Source organism: Ranitomeya variabilis, chromosome 1 (genome assembly GCF_051348905.1).
Source record: "Ranitomeya variabilis isolate aRanVar5 chromosome 1, aRanVar5.hap1, whole genome shotgun sequence".
Taxonomy (NCBI): domain Eukaryota; kingdom Metazoa; phylum Chordata; class Amphibia; order Anura; family Dendrobatidae; genus Ranitomeya; species Ranitomeya variabilis.
This window is the reverse complement of record NC_135232.1, coordinates 858,688,246-858,704,234: the sequence shown is the minus strand read 5'-3', so window position 1 is coordinate 858,704,234 and position 15,989 is coordinate 858,688,246. Positions and strand designations below refer to the sequence as shown.

Below are 15,989 nucleotides of genomic sequence, written 5' to 3'. Positions count from 1 at the left end.
CACAGAAAGAATACAAACTACTTTTACTTTATAGTGCTGCTCACTGAGTCCACAAAAATAATGTATGTGACATGTCAGTTTTTTATCTGAGTCACAGTTAAAATTTACTCACACATCTATTGGTGTGTGAAAAGCACGGACAGCGCACTGATTGTGTCATTGTTAGTGTTGAGCGATACCGTCCGATACTTGAAAGTATCGGTATCGGAAAGTATCGGCCGATACCGGCAAAGTATCGGATCCAATCCGATACCGATACCCGATACCAATACAAGTCAATGGGACTCAAGTATCGGACGGTATTCCTGATGGTTCCCAGGGTCTGAAGGAGAGGAAACTCTCCTTCAGGCCCTGGGATTCATATAAATGTGTAAAAGAAAGAATTAAAATAAAAAATATCGCTATACTCACCTGTCCGACGCAGCCTGGACCTCAGCGAGGGAACCGGCAGCGTTGTTTGTTTAAAATTCGCGCTTTTACTTGGTTACGTGAAGTCCCGGCTTGTGATTGTCAGGGCGGCCATGTTGCCGGGACGCGGACCAATCACAGCAAGCCGTGACGAAATTACGTCATGGCTTGCTGTGATTGGTCCGCGTCCCGGCAACATGGCCGCCATTAACCAATCACAAGCCGTGACGTCACGGGAGGCTGGACACGCGCGCTTTTTAAAAAGCGCGCGTGTCCAGCCTCCAGTGACGTCCCGGCTTATGATTGGTCACGGCGCCATGTTGCCGGGACGCGGACCAATCACAGCAAGCCGTGACGAAATTACGTCACGGCTTGCTGTGATTGGTCCGCGTCCCGGCAACATGGCCGCCATTAACCAATCACAAGCCGTGACGTCACGGGAGGCTGGACACGCGCGCTTTTTAAAATGGGCGCGTGTCCAGCCTCCCGTGACGTCCCGGCTTGTGATTGGTTGCGCCGCGGTCAACCAATCACAAGCCGGGAGGCTGGACACGCGCGCATTTTAAAATTTTAAAATGCGCGCGTGTCCAGCCTCCCGGCTTGTGATTGGTTGATCGCGGCGCAACCAATCACAAGCCGGGACGTCACGGGAGGCTGGACACGCGCCCATTTTAAAATGCGCGCGTGTCCAGCCTCCCGTGACGTCACGGCTTGTGATTGGTTGCGTCTCCCATGTGACTGCGACGCAACCAATCACAAAGCCGGGACGTAATTTTAAAATCCTTAAGGACCTGAAATTACGTCACGGCTTGCTGTGATTGGTTGCGTCGCCCATGTGACTGCGACGCAACCAATCACAACGCCGGAACGTAATTTTAAAATCCTGAAGGACCTGAAATTACGTCACGGCTTGCTGTGATTGGTTGCGTCCCGGTCACATGGGCGGCACGCAACCAATCACAAGCCGGGACTCACGTAAAGGAAAGAAAAGCGCAAATTTTAAACAAAGAACGCTGCCGCTTCCCTCGGTAAGGTGCAGGCTGCGTCGGAGAGGTGAGTATAGCAATATTTTTTATTTTAATTCTCTCTTTTACACATTTTTACATTAATGTTGTTTCGATACCGATACCCGATATCACAAAAATATCGGATCTCGGTATCGGAATTCCGATACAGCAAGTATCGGCCGATACCCGATACTTGCAGTATCGGAATGCTCAACACTAGTCATTGTGCAATCCATGTGATGTCCATGAGTAACATTGTAATGGAGAAGAGAAGCTTTGCATTTTTTTTTATCAGTGAAAATCCCTAATGTAACCCCGTTGGTAAATACTGACACACTGAGCAAACATTGATGAACCTTTGATCAGAAGCACTGATGAAGAATGTTCAGTATTGCTAAGCATGAGAAAAATTATGCATGTCTGAATGAGGCTTAAGATTGGGAGTGTTGACTATTAATGGTAAATAAAAGACAACACATACATTAAAACCTCAAGTTTAACACCTTACTGGTGTTTAACTATGATGAAAATTAAGAATTCTAAAATTTGCAATTTTCACACTTTAAATTGTTATGTCATGTGAAAAGATAGTCATAAGTAATAGATAACAAATCCCATATGTCTACTTTATGTTGACATAATTTTTCAAAACTTTTTTTATTATTTTAGGGTGTGAAAAGAAGTAAACATTTACCACCAATATTTCATTTTTTTTCAACAAAGTTTTAAAAAAAAAATGGTTACGGATCTAATCAGTTTGGAATTGATTTTTAGGGGCTTAAATATTAAGTGATGGAATTTTTAAAACTGCACACCTCAAAGTATTGCTGAATCTCCGAAGTATGAGAACAGCATAAAAACACCAATGTATCCTTATTTTGGAAACACTTTTAGCAGATTTATGTAGGGCTGTAATAAGCATTTTTACTCCACAAGTATTTAACCAATTTCTTTACCATTGGGCTGTGTGAAAATAAATAAAATTATATTTGTTACAATAATAAGAAGATTTAGAACAAAATGGTTCATTTTTACCATGACTAATGAAAACAAAAAAATCACATAAATTAGTACCCTATTTCTGTGAAGTATAACAATACACTGCATATGGTAATAAACTACTATTTGGACATACGACAGAGCTCAGAAATGAAGGAGCACCATTTTGACTTTTGGGCAGCAAATCTTCCTGACGTAGTTTGTGATCACAAACAGCATAAATCCCCCAAAATTAGTGTTGAGCATTCCGATACTGCAAATATCAGGTATCGACCGATATTCGCTGTATCGGAATTCTGATACCGAGTTCCGATATTTTTGTGATATCGGAAATCGGAATCGGAAGTTCCCAGTGTATGGTTCCCAGGGTCTGGAGGACAGGAGACTCTCCTTCAGGCCCTGAGATCCATATTCATGTAAAAAATAAAGAATAAAAATAAAAAAATATGGATATACTCACCCCTCCGACGGACCCTGGACCTTAGCGGTGCAACCGGCAGCCTCCGTTCCTAAGAATGCAGTGAGAGTACAGGACCTGTGATGACGTCGCAGTCTTGTGATTGGTCGCGTGACCATTCATGTGACTGCTCACGTGACCGCGACATCATCGAAGGTCCTTCACTCACTGCATTCTTAGGAACGGAGGCTGCCGGTTGCACCGCTAAGGTCAAGGGGTGAGTATATCCATATTTTTTATTTATATTCTTTATTTTGTACATGAAAATGGATCCCAGGGCCTGAAGGAGAGTTTCCTCTCCTTCAGACCCTGGGAACCATCCAGGATACCTTCCGATATTTGTGTCCCATTGACTTGTATTGGTATCGGGTATCGGCGATATCCGATATTTTTTGGATATCGGCCGATCCAATCCAATACCGATACTTTTGAATATCGGAAGGTATCGCTCAACACTACCCAAAATTTATCCCACTTTGCAAATTATACTCAGGGAATTCATCTATAGGTATTGTTTCTATTTTTAATCCACAAGCAGTTTGCAGAAATTAGCGCACAGTGAATGTTACAGGGTGAAAATTGAAAAAAAATGCCATTTTAAACCAGAGTTTGTGGTTCTGGAGACAAACTCTCTATGAAGAAACGTGAAGGATCCACACCTTGCCATCCCCTGGATGTCAATATTATGTCAATAAATTCTGGATAGGATATTCAAGATGCTCCTCCAAAATCAGGCAAGGAAATCAGAGTTCAAAGAGTTGCATTCTTTATTCAGGGCTATAAAACTACGCTTTCCATGGACATCCTGTCCACTTCCTCAGGTACATAGCCAATACTAATCACATGGTATTACATATATAGGGTGGGCTGGACACAGGAAAAATGGGCGTCAAACACAACTGTCGCCCTGAACGGTGCAGTTATATTTAAAAAACAAATTTGTTGCATATCTATACAGTGATTAAAAATGCAATTTGTTAGCATAAAAATTATATATGACATTAAAATGTAAGATTTTTCTGCGAATAAAACTGAAAAGGAAGAAAATAAAAAGTCTGCTAAGATTAAAAACATCTTTTCGTAATATTCCCTACTGTTAATTGTAGACCAGGATTAGAACCTACCATCCTTGGAAACATTGTGTAAGTGAAAAGACCTTGGGGCACAGACCTCTGAGCTATTCTGTTGATTGACACTAGAAGCTTTAAAAAATTTGAATACCTAAAAATCCATCAATATTAGTAGTATAAAAATCAATTAAAATGTATATTGAATGAAATTAATTTATTAAAAATGTGTGCAAAAGATAAAAATAAAGATTGTGGTTTTATTTATTATAAAAAAGAAAATGTGAATAAATTATTGAATAAATTAATTACGGGTACTTCTACATAATCTTTAATAATAAAAAATTGTGATACAGAAAATATATATATTTGAATTAACATGCAGATTGTAAATCAATTTTAGTGAATACCTTATGTAACGTGAATTTTTTTTCAAACTTTTTCTGTGTTTTGCTCTATTTATTATAAAAACATTATAGAACACTATAGAAATACTTCTGATATTTAATTCAGCCCTTGAGGTTTCAGGGTGTTGAGTTTATATACCCAGAAAACCTCCATTCTTTTGACACTTTGGATTCTATTGGAGCTCTCAGGTGGAATATGTTCAATGAGTGAGATTTCTATACACCCAAAATCTTGTTTATGGTGCATGCAAATATGACGTGACAAACCATGTTTTAGAAGGCCAGTAACTGCATTGTATCTATGGGAGTTCAGTCTCTTGAGGAGTGGCTGGGTAGCTCTACCCACATATTGTTTGGAACAGGGGCACTCTATAACATATGACACATTCAGTGTCACAAGATATTGGATTGGTTATCTTGTCACACTGAATATGTCATATATGTTATAGAGCGCCCCTGTCCCAAACAATATGTGGGTAGAACTACCCAGCTGCTCCAGCTATTGCTCCCCTCTCTTTACCCTTTCTAATATTATGTCAATGGAATCACGTGGTAATGTCTTCCTACTTGTACGAATGGGATGTTCTGCACCCCCAAAGACAGGTAAGATCAGCTTGACACAGTTTTACACGTACACCCCCTGTCCTCACAGGCCAAAGGAAGCAGAGAGAGAAGGTAGTCCACTCTGTCACTGACATGGTACCACACTCGCCCACAATGCTGACAGGCTGAGAGGCCCATTTCACTAGCACCAGTGAAACAGCTGCTCCTATCAGCCCAGTAGGACTGCCACCAGTTCCATTAACAAAACAAGGTTATATTGGGCCGGAAACCTGCCCCAGCAGCGTGTAGACTAGACCAATAAAGAAAAGTTGGGATTTGTGGATCGAGAGAAAAGAGCAGCCCAAAGTTAAATTATATATTAAATTGCCTTAAGGGCACACTAGACAATAAACTGTATAGACACAATGGTTATACATATACTGTATAATGGTCAGATATGCAAATTCAATAGTGGTAGGACAAAATATATAAGCAGAACATATGGTCAGTTATCAGTCAGATGAAAAGCCTGGCTTAAGGGGGAGAGGCTGTCACATGGGAGGCTTGTGGTCCCCTCTGTGTGCGACTTATCCTCAAACGATGTGTCATGACTTCCCAGAGAAAAAGTAATAGGATATGCTACAAGCATTTAACCCTCTGAGTCACTCCCCTCCTGCCCTCTGGACTGAACCTATATCCCTTCCACTGGAAGTTTGGAGATAAATCTCCCAAAACCTATGAAAGATCATAACTCCTTTCTAGTCGAGCACAGGGCAGCAGTTCTGGTGCCATCGTATCTGACCAGGCCTCTGCTACTCATAGGGACTAAACACATTTTTCTACCTAGCTGCTATTGGTTGTTCTATCTATGTCTCTTCCCATGTGTGTTAAAATGACTCGAGTCCCAGGCAGGTGCTTCCTCTGTTCAGGAGATATCGGAAATATACACGATGTACAGCTAGTACATATAGCATTTCCATAACTTCTTTTATGAAATCCTAGCTGGCTGATCAAATGACTCGGTCTTCATGCCTTGGATCCACATGGGGTCTTCCTGCAGAAAGTTGCATACCAGCTAGCTGGTCAGGGTGTGAATACTTTGCTTGAAGCTGGCCAGGTGTCATGTTATCGCTGCAGGTGCTAAAGGGGTTTAATTCCATGCCATGCCCAATAGGAAATAGATGATTGACATGGAATTATATCTCCAATATTCTTCACACTCTCCATAAATTAAGGGGTTTATCAAAGACTTAAGAATCGAACACCAATTTAAATATGAAATATTTGGTTCTATGACACACCAACGATCAGCTGAAAATTGCTCAAGTAGTAGTACTGCAGTACTCAACAGCGCAGTACTCAGATGTGTCCATTAAAAAACATATGGGGATGCTATGTTATGCCTATACATTACTTAGTTCTGGCTGTTGCTGGAACGGTTCTTAGTTGATGGGTGGGTGAACAGAGTGTTCGACCTCTATTGATCACATATTGATGTCCTATCCAATAGATTGATCCTCAATCATTAAGTAATATAGAACCCCTTCACGTGGGTTCTTCCCTTTGCAGCAATGAAATTGGTATCAATGTTAACTGTTGTTTTAGTCACATGGCTAGGCTTAGAAATAAGAAGCATTTGGCATTGGGAGAGTGCATTTTGTTGTTTTGAGTTTTGGGAGTCATTCAATGCTTTTGAATTTCCGTAACATCGAAAATCTCTATTTTCTCACTAACAGATGAAAGATTTTGCCGGAATGGGTAGAGAAGCAAGAATGCTTTTTGCAGGATGGGTAGAGATTTGGAACAAATAAACAGAAAATCAACAATTAAATATATTTTCTTAATTATGCTTTACAATATTTACCAAGAAGTAAAAGACACTAACTTTTTGGATCAGTAAAATTACTGCAATGCCAACCTTATATATTTATAATCTATATATATACATATATATATGCTTACACACACTAAAGCACTTCATTCCAAAAATGGTGCTGGTTTTGCATTACCACACTCTAAGAGCTATTTCTTTTGTATTTATTTTAGCTGAAAACATTGTGTGAGGTGACAAGTCTTACAAGCCAATGTAGCTATTAGACCCCAGCACATTATTTGGTATCTGTATCTAGTAGGGATTAAAAGGGAACCTACACCTTCAAATATATACTGTATCTATATGCCACTGTCATTGCTGACAGCAGCATCTGTGGGTGCTAGCAATAATTACAGCCAATGCAGCAGAATGTTGACACTTTTTGCTGGTGGCACTGATTCTGCTTGCAAGCCAGCCCCATCACCATGCTACCACACTGTACATATACGGCAGATGTCACAAAGGGATTAAACATTAGGTCACACAAATAAGACATACACGGATCATAGTCATTTTGTAAAATTCAGTTAATGTTTTCCTAATAATTAGTGTTGAGCATTCCGATACTGCAAATATCGGGTATCGGCCGATATTCGCTGTATCGGAATTCCGATACTGAGTTCCGATATGTTTGTGATTTTGGAAATCGGAATCGGAAGTTCCTATAAGTTCCCAGTCATCTTCGGCGTGTGCGGTGCGTATGGTTCCCAGGGTCTGGAGGAGAGGAGACTCTCCTTCAGGCCCTGGGATCCATATTCATGTTAAAAATAAAGAATAAAAATAAAAAATATGGATATATTCACCCCTCCGATGGACCCTGGACGTCCCGTGACCGCGAAGTCATCGCAGGTCCTACACTCACTGCATTCTTAGGAACGGAGGCTGCCGGTTGCACCGCTGGGAGCCAGGGGCCGTCGGAGGGGTGAGTATATCCATATTTTTTTTTTATTCTTTATTTTTTACATGAATATGGATCCCAGTGCCTGAAGGAGAGTTTCCTCTCCTTCAGACTCTGGGAACCATCCAGGATAGCTTCCGATATTTGTGTCCCATTGACTTGCATTGGTATCGGGTATCAGTATCGGCGATATCCAATATTTTTTGGATATCGGCCGATCCAATCCGATACCGATACTTTTGAATATTGGAAGGTATCGCTCAACACTACTAATAATATACAAATCTTTAACACTAAGATAATGGACCTTTTGGTTATGGCATCCTATTTAGCTCTTTCGTAGAATGAAAGTAATGATCTCACAAGTACCACTTAGGAGAGGAATCTTTCATCTACCCTATAAGTCAAAGAACGAGGGAGCCTTTGGTGAAAGCACCAGTTCTCCTTAAATAGATCATTTGAGCATGGGATCTTACAGACAATGCTCCATGAGAAAAAAAATACATATAACATCTAGGAAAGATAGTTACAATTTACATCAATATCTGACCTATGAAGACGCTGATATTAAAAATAGTTGTGACGTTCAATGCGAAAGTAAACAATCATATCAACTCTTTAAGGAACATAATCAAAATTATTTTTATGTGGTTCTAGGTGTCATTAAAGTTCTTTACATTTTGATAAATGTTGCGATTCAAATTGATTTGGAAACACTTGACTGGCCTCAGCACATCTTTAACCACAGAGTTGAGACTGTTGTAGCCACATGGGGGAACTAAATCTATATAAATAGTCATGATTGATCAAGACAGGCGTTGTTTACACTGGTCTTGATGAGGCCTATATTGGAGACACAGGCACCAGATTAATTAAGAGGCATACGCCTTTTAATGTATTAGGTATATCTGAAAAGCTGTGTGTGCCTCTGTGTACCTTGACACATATTTTCCACCAGTCAGGGACTATAATAAGATTTCTGGTGTAAAGTACATTGCAAACAATCATGGTTATATCAGCTGTAGCTTCCCACCCATGTTATTTCCCCTGTCCTTATACAAGCACCACCTACTTTGGTGGAGCTGGGCAAAACTGGTTTAAAAATTCCACAAGTCGATAATTTTATGAGCAAATTTAATGTATTTCAAACAATTTTCAATTTGTCAAAGTTATTTACTATGGAAATCTGGGATAATCACTTAAATAATCGGGACCATAGTATTTAAAAAAAATCACATAAAGGTGGGATGTTCAGATTCCCACATAGTTTGGCTTTGTTTATTGTATTGCATTGCCGTACTACAAACTGTAAATTGGTTTAAAGCAAAGAAATAATAAATTATAAAATTATTTTTTGTAAAATGTCGGCAACTACACATATGCTAGCAAAACTGGTACATCTATACTTACCTGGCAGGGGAGATACCATGATCACTAAGGTGGTTCTCCCAGGGTGAGGCTCATCCATTGCACTCCGGGTGTGCTGACCCCTGCGATTTCCCCAAATGCGGGAAACTCGACTGCATAATTTGTGGTAGTGGGGGACTGCGTTCGCGCTTTCCCCTAAAAAAAAAAAAAAAAAAAAAAAAAAAAAAAAAAAAAAAAAACTGGTACATCTGGTAACCCTAATTTTCATGTAGGTCAGGTGTCACAGGAATAATTTATTTCTATGACACCCAGCTTTTGAACTGCTAAATCCACTTGTCGTAGATATATGTTTTCGTCAGATGTCCTTGAAATCCATTTGATGAGCAGCAAAGCGTGCAATTGTGTCTACATTTATTTTAACAAGATCACATATCTGAATTATGTATCCTTATATAAGTATAATAACATTATTCTTCTTTGCCAGGATAATTACATTTTTCATCACACTTTACCGTGGGTGATTTATTATCAAGCAATATACAATGCACATTTTATCAAATTGCAAAAATAATACAATTCCATTTACATTTTAATAAGGTTGGGTTAATATCTACATGTGTACATCCCTTATTGCATATAATATCTATACATAGTGAATATTATGTGAAGCAGGCCTGAAGCAAATGTAACATAATCAAACCATAAAGCTGCTCATAACATGAGTGATCACAACATGGAATCAATGAAAAGTTAATTGAATTTAATATAAAAAAGTTAAACCCAACTGTTGAAAATCTATATGAATGTAAATTTATTTTCAATAAAAAAATGCTTAATCTAGATTATTTCCTTGGTATTTCTAGAAACTCAGATGACTTACATGCCTATAGATCTATGGTAAGGCAATTTTGACACTTGAAACACTCTGACTTAATCAATAATGTATTTTAGTTAGAAAAATAGAATAGATGTCAAAATAACCTTACATTTTTTGGATTACCAAACGTCAAAAGATTATAATTTAAATGTTTAATGAATACATGCAATTCTTGATTAAGTAAACACATTCATTTTCCAGGCATTCATCAGACTATAACAGATCATTCACTGGTAGAAATTTTTTTAAATAAATTTGTGATTATATTTCATTATTTCACAAGAGATTATTGTAACAATAAAGTGGAAAAGACATTGTGTTACAACACAGAAATGCCAGTTTGGCACATATTAAATGTAATAAAGGGAATACATAAAAACAAAAACATTTGTGCATTGTGGTTCCTCTCAAGTATAAGTATCATAACCAGAACAATAAACAGAGTGTTCACATCAATTCCATACAGAACAACAAGCATGATATGCACATGTGAGATTTCTAAACAATACACGCAATTAGTAATAACAGAGGAACCTAAATTGGCATAAGAAGTTGGAACATTGCATATACACAATGGACATTGTAAGAGAACCGAATATAAGAAAAACAAAAGAAATCTTTACAATGCAGGTTAAAATAACAAAAAAGGGCAAAAGTACTATCAGGGCAAGTCAAACTATGCTGTATGAGAGAAAAGAATAGTCCCAGACATAGTACAAAAGTCCTTGATGTGAATACATATGTCTCTACAAAGTATTGGCCCATGTATACTAACCTTTCAGCGTACCTGGAGATTCTTTTCTTAGGGATTGCCAGAATATCTTACCAATCAGATTTAGAAATGCCATTAGTGCCTTCTCTCTCCTTACGCCGTGTTACCACTATCTACTGACCAGGACCGGTTTCAAACAAAGTGGGGCCCTGGGTAAAACTGTAAAGTGGGGCCGCAAATGTTTACATATCACACAGAAACATTCCAGTTGTTTGTACATGCTCTGAGTTTAGACCGTTACCTGAGTGTGATCAACAATATTGAAGTCTTTCAACGCTTGTTTCTCGGCAATCTGTCCTCATACACTATCATGTTACCAGCAGCATATCTGCAGTTTTCACCAGGCAATGTGCTGCTGAGAACAGTGTTTTTTATACAATCCAATAACTCAATGAATAAGCAGCATTTTGCTTATTTAGTATAATGCACACTCCATAGTCCTCCATAAAGTATAATATACTCCTCATAGTCCTCCATCTAGTATAAATCACTCCCATAGTCCTCCGTATAGTATAATGCATTAGCCATAGCTCTCCATACAGTATAATGCACAGCCCATATTTCTAAATATAGTATAATGCTCCTATAGTCCTTCATATTTAATAATGCACCCCCATAGTCCTCTATATAGTATGATGCTCCCCCCATAGCATAATGCATCTCATGGTCCTTCATACAGTATAATGCATTTTCCATAGTCCTCCATATAGCATAGATGCAGTCTCTATAGTCCTCATACAGAATAATGCAGCCCTCATATAGTACATACAGTATAATACATAGCCTATAGTCCTTGACTAAGTGCAATGTAGCCTGACAAAGTGCAATGTGGCCCCACAAATTAAAATGTGGCCCGCAGAGTACAGTGCGGCCCTACACAGTACAACGCGGCCCCACAGTATAATGTGGCCCCATATAATAGAATGCAGCCTCATACAGTATAATGCAGCCCCATATAGTATAATTCAGCCCCATATAATATAATGCAGCACCATAGAGTACAGTGCAGCCTCATATAGTATAATGCAGCCTCATATTGTATATTGTAGCCTCACATAGTATAATGTAGCCTCCATACAATATAACACAGCCTTCATAGAGTATACTGCAGCCCCCATAGAGTATAATGCAGCCTCATATAGTATACTGCAACCCCATATATTATAATGCAGCCCCATATAGTATAATGCAGCCTCTCATAGAATAATGCAGCCCCCATATAGTATAACACAGCCCTATAACGTATAATGCAGCTCTCATCGAGTATAATGAAGCCCCCTTAGAGTATAATGCAGCAACCATAGAGTACAATGGAGTCACAGAGAGAAGATTGCAGCCTCATAGAGTACAATGCAGCCTCATAAAGTACAATGTAGCCACAAAGAGTATAATGCAGCTCCCAAGAGAATAATGCAGCCCCCATAGAGTATACAGCAGCCCCTAGTTCAATGCAGCCCCAATATAGTACAATGCAGCCCCACAGAGTACAATGCAGTCCCATAGAGTATAATGCAGCCCCATATAGTACAATAGAGCCCCATATAACATAATGTAGCCCCATATAGTATAATTCAGCCTCCTAGACTACAATGCAGACCCATAGAGCATAATGCAGCCCCATAGAGTATAATGCAGCCACATATAGTACAATGCAGCCCCATGCAGTACAATGAAGCCTCATAGAGTACAATTCATTCCCATATAGTATAATGGAGCCATTTATAGTACAATGCAGTCCTATATAGTGCAATGCAGCACCATATAGTACAATGCAGCCTTATATATAGTGCACAATGCAGTCCCATAAAGTACAAGGCAGCCACAAAGATTATAATGCAGTGCCACATAGTATACTGCAGCCCCATATAGTACAATGCAGTGCCATATAGTACAAAACAGTCCATTGAATATAATGCAGCCTCATATAATAGAATGCAGCCCCATACATTATAAAACAGCCCCATATAGCATAATGCAGCCCCACAAAACATAATGCAGCCCTATATAGTACAATGCAGCCACTTATGGTATAATGCAGCCTCATATAGTGCAGTGCAGCCCCATAGAGTATAATGCAGCCCCATAGAGTATAATGCAGCCCCATATAGTATAATGCAGACCCTTATAGTATAATGGATCACCATATAGTATAATGCAGCCCCATAGCCCTCCAGTATTATGGCCACAACTATATAATCATCTATTTAAAAGAAAAAAAATCAAAATACAATACTTACCTCTCCCCATTCCCCTGCTGCTCTGGCTTATGCAGCATGTCTCTTCAGCAGCGCTGTAAGCAATGAACTGATGTAATCTCACCCACAGCATCAGACACAGAGGGGGATTTAGGGTAGAGGGAATATCAGCTAACGCTCTCTCCTCCATCATTGCTATCAACTGCAGTGGAATCTATGATGTCGTTACAGTTAAATGTGCAATGTGGTGGGGCAGGGCATGGGGCTGACGCTGGCTCTGGGCCACCCAGACTTACGTCCCCATAACGGCTGCATGGTGTGCTGCTATTAGTGGCACATCACTGGCTGGGGGCCTTTGGGGGGAATTCGGGCTTTAGGCAAATGCCTAGTTTGCCTACCCGCAATGCCGGATCTGCAGTGCAAGAGAGAAGCTATGTATATAAAGTACAGCTTATGTCCCTATGGCTATCGTTTCGGACTTGAGCAATCGAACACATGAAATGGAATTGTAGGGATATTACAACTGGATGTCATATGTCAGCTCACTGACTTTTGATTCAAACTTGCAGGCTGAGCCCACATCTTTTTTAGCAGAAGATGGCTCTGTTATTCAGTCATCATCAACCTCCAACATCCAGGATTGGAGCAAAGCTTGCCCAGAGGCTGCTAACCTGTTAAATGCCATTGTTGACCTGTAACCGCAACATTTAATGCACTGTGGAAGGGGGCATGCTATTCTATGCTTTCAACAACACTCCCACAAATTGATCGCAGAAAGCTGATGTATTGCATTACAGAGAAGGGTCTGTGTATGTCCCCTGTGTCTGTCATCACTGTATTCCTGTGAAAGCCAGCCTGTGACTGGCGGTCATAGGAGACCATTAATTCTACTACTGTATGTATATAGCACAATCAATTACATGATCACAGGTTCAAGCTCCCTAAGTGGACTAACAAATTACATGAAAAGTAAAAAAAATATTTTTTAAAATATGAAAAAAATATAAAAATTCAAATTACTTCCCTTTTTGCTCTTTAAAAATGAAGAAATAAAAAAATACACATCTTGGGGATCACTACATTTCATAAAAGTCTGATCTGTCCAAATGTAAAATAAATTAATGTAAATATCGTAATAAAAAAATCAAAATGTCGGAACTGCAGTTTCTCGACTTCAGCACCAACAGAAAAAATGTCATGACAGACAATCAAAACATTGTATATTCATCAAAATGACATAAAAAAAAACATAGGCTCAGGTCACAAGAAACTATCCCTTACACAGCTCCATATCCCGAAGACTGAAAATGTTACGGCTCTGGGAAAGTGGTGACACGAGTAGGGTTGAGCGACTTTCATTTTTTTAAGATCGAGTAGGGTTTTGGGAAACCCGATTTTGTCCAGAGTCGAGTCGAGTGCAGTCGGCCGATTATCGCTAAAAGTCGGGGATCGACCGAAACACGAAACCCAATGCAAGTCAATGGGGAAGCATAGTCGGCAGTGAGTGGAGGCCAGGAAAACACCTACAGTGCCCATTTTAATGCCAAAAACATCCATTCTTGTTTCTGAAGCTTGCCAATCTTAATTAACTGTATAATAATAGTTGGGCATAGGGAATTGGGGGAAAGTTGTGGGGGGAGTAGGGCTGGCTCAAGTTTTTCGTGGGCCCAGGAAATGCGGACTACGTCACGGCGGTGTTGCAGGGAAAGGTAAGTATTTAAAAGTTGCAAGTGCTGTGATCCTGAGCAAGCAGGGGGGGGGCCCACTCGTTCGCATTGCCACTGGCACAGGGCCCCTCAAAGTACGGCGGTGTGTTTGCATGCCGGGGGCGCCTCCCACCAGCAGCGACACTTTTGCGTACTCTGAGGGGCCCTGTGCCAGTGACGTCGCCAACGAGTATGCCCCCCCACCTGATGAAGGAACCTGCACTTTCATCTGCACCTTCCTCTTTGTCCCTGTGTAAGGTGGTATAACATGCGGGAAGGGGAACCTTACTTTCAGCAGGGACAGATTCTGGCTGTGTAGAGTACAAGGGGAATGTAGTGGTCTAGGGCAATGTACCAGCAGACTCATTTAGCAGTGGCTGGGCAATGGGCAGGCAGGATGAGGAGGAAACAGATATAGGGCCAAAGAATAAAGTAGGCTACATGCAGTTCAAAATTGGTAACAGGACTAAACAGGCGGCATTGCTTTGTTCAGTGGAGTAGCAAACCCAAGAGCAGCAGACACTGTTTCAAGGGCCTAACCACACTAGTAGGCCAAATGCAGTTTAATATCTGATAGTATAGGGCGAAAGCCAGAATGTGGAAGCTCAGCTTTGTTCAGTTGAGGACAACACCAGGGAGGGGCAGACACCTTTAGTAGGCCGGAAAAGCCTATTGCATTTTTTAAAATGGTAATTTGGAGCAGAAGGTTGAAGCTCAGCTTTATTTAGTTGAGGGCAACACCAGGCAGGGGCACACAGACAGACACCTTTAGTAGGCCGGAAAAGCCTATTGCATTTTTCAAAATGGTAATTTGGAGCAGAAGGTTGAAGCTCAGCTTTATTTAGTTGAGGGCAACACCAGGGAGGGGCAGAAGCCGTTAGTAGGCCCTAACCACCATTTTTTTTTTTAAAACCACTTAATGAGAGCCGGAAGGTTGAAGCTCAGCTTTATTTAGTTGAGGACAACACCAGGGAGGGGCAGAAGCCGTTAGTAGGCCCTAACCACCATTTTTTTTTTTTAAAACCACTTAATGAGAGCCGGAAGGTTGAAGCTCAGCTTTATTTAGTTGAGGACAACACCAGGGAGGGGCACACAGACAGACACCTTTAGTAGGCCTGAAAAGCCTATTGCATTTTTCAAAATGGTAATTTGGAGCAGAAGGTTGAAGCTCAGCTTTATTTAGTTGAGGGCAACACCAGGGAGGGGCAGAAGCCGTTAGTAGGCCCTAACCACCATTTTTTTTTTTAAAACCACATAATGAGAGCCGGAAGGTTGAAGCTCAGCTTTATTTAGTTGAGGACAACACCAGGGAGGGGCAGAAGCCGTTAGTAGGCCCTAACCACCATTTTTTTTTTTTAAAACCACTTAATGAGAGCCGGAAGGTTGAAGCTCAGCTTTATTTAGTTGAGGAC

At 40.2% G+C, this 15,989-nt stretch overlaps 1 protein-coding gene and 1 non-coding gene across 3 annotated transcripts in view; one reads left to right on the top strand and one right to left on the bottom strand.

The window, feature by feature from the left end:
• CCSER1 (coiled-coil serine rich protein 1) overlaps window positions 1–15,989 on the bottom strand; it is a 1,470,964-nt gene that overhangs the window by 504,589 nt on the left and 950,386 nt on the right. The window lies entirely within an intron of this gene.
• On the top strand, window positions 9,062–9,225 carry LOC143800868 (U1 spliceosomal RNA). The gene has a single exon (XR_013220547.1). It is a non-coding gene; the product is annotated as a U1 spliceosomal RNA (small nuclear RNA).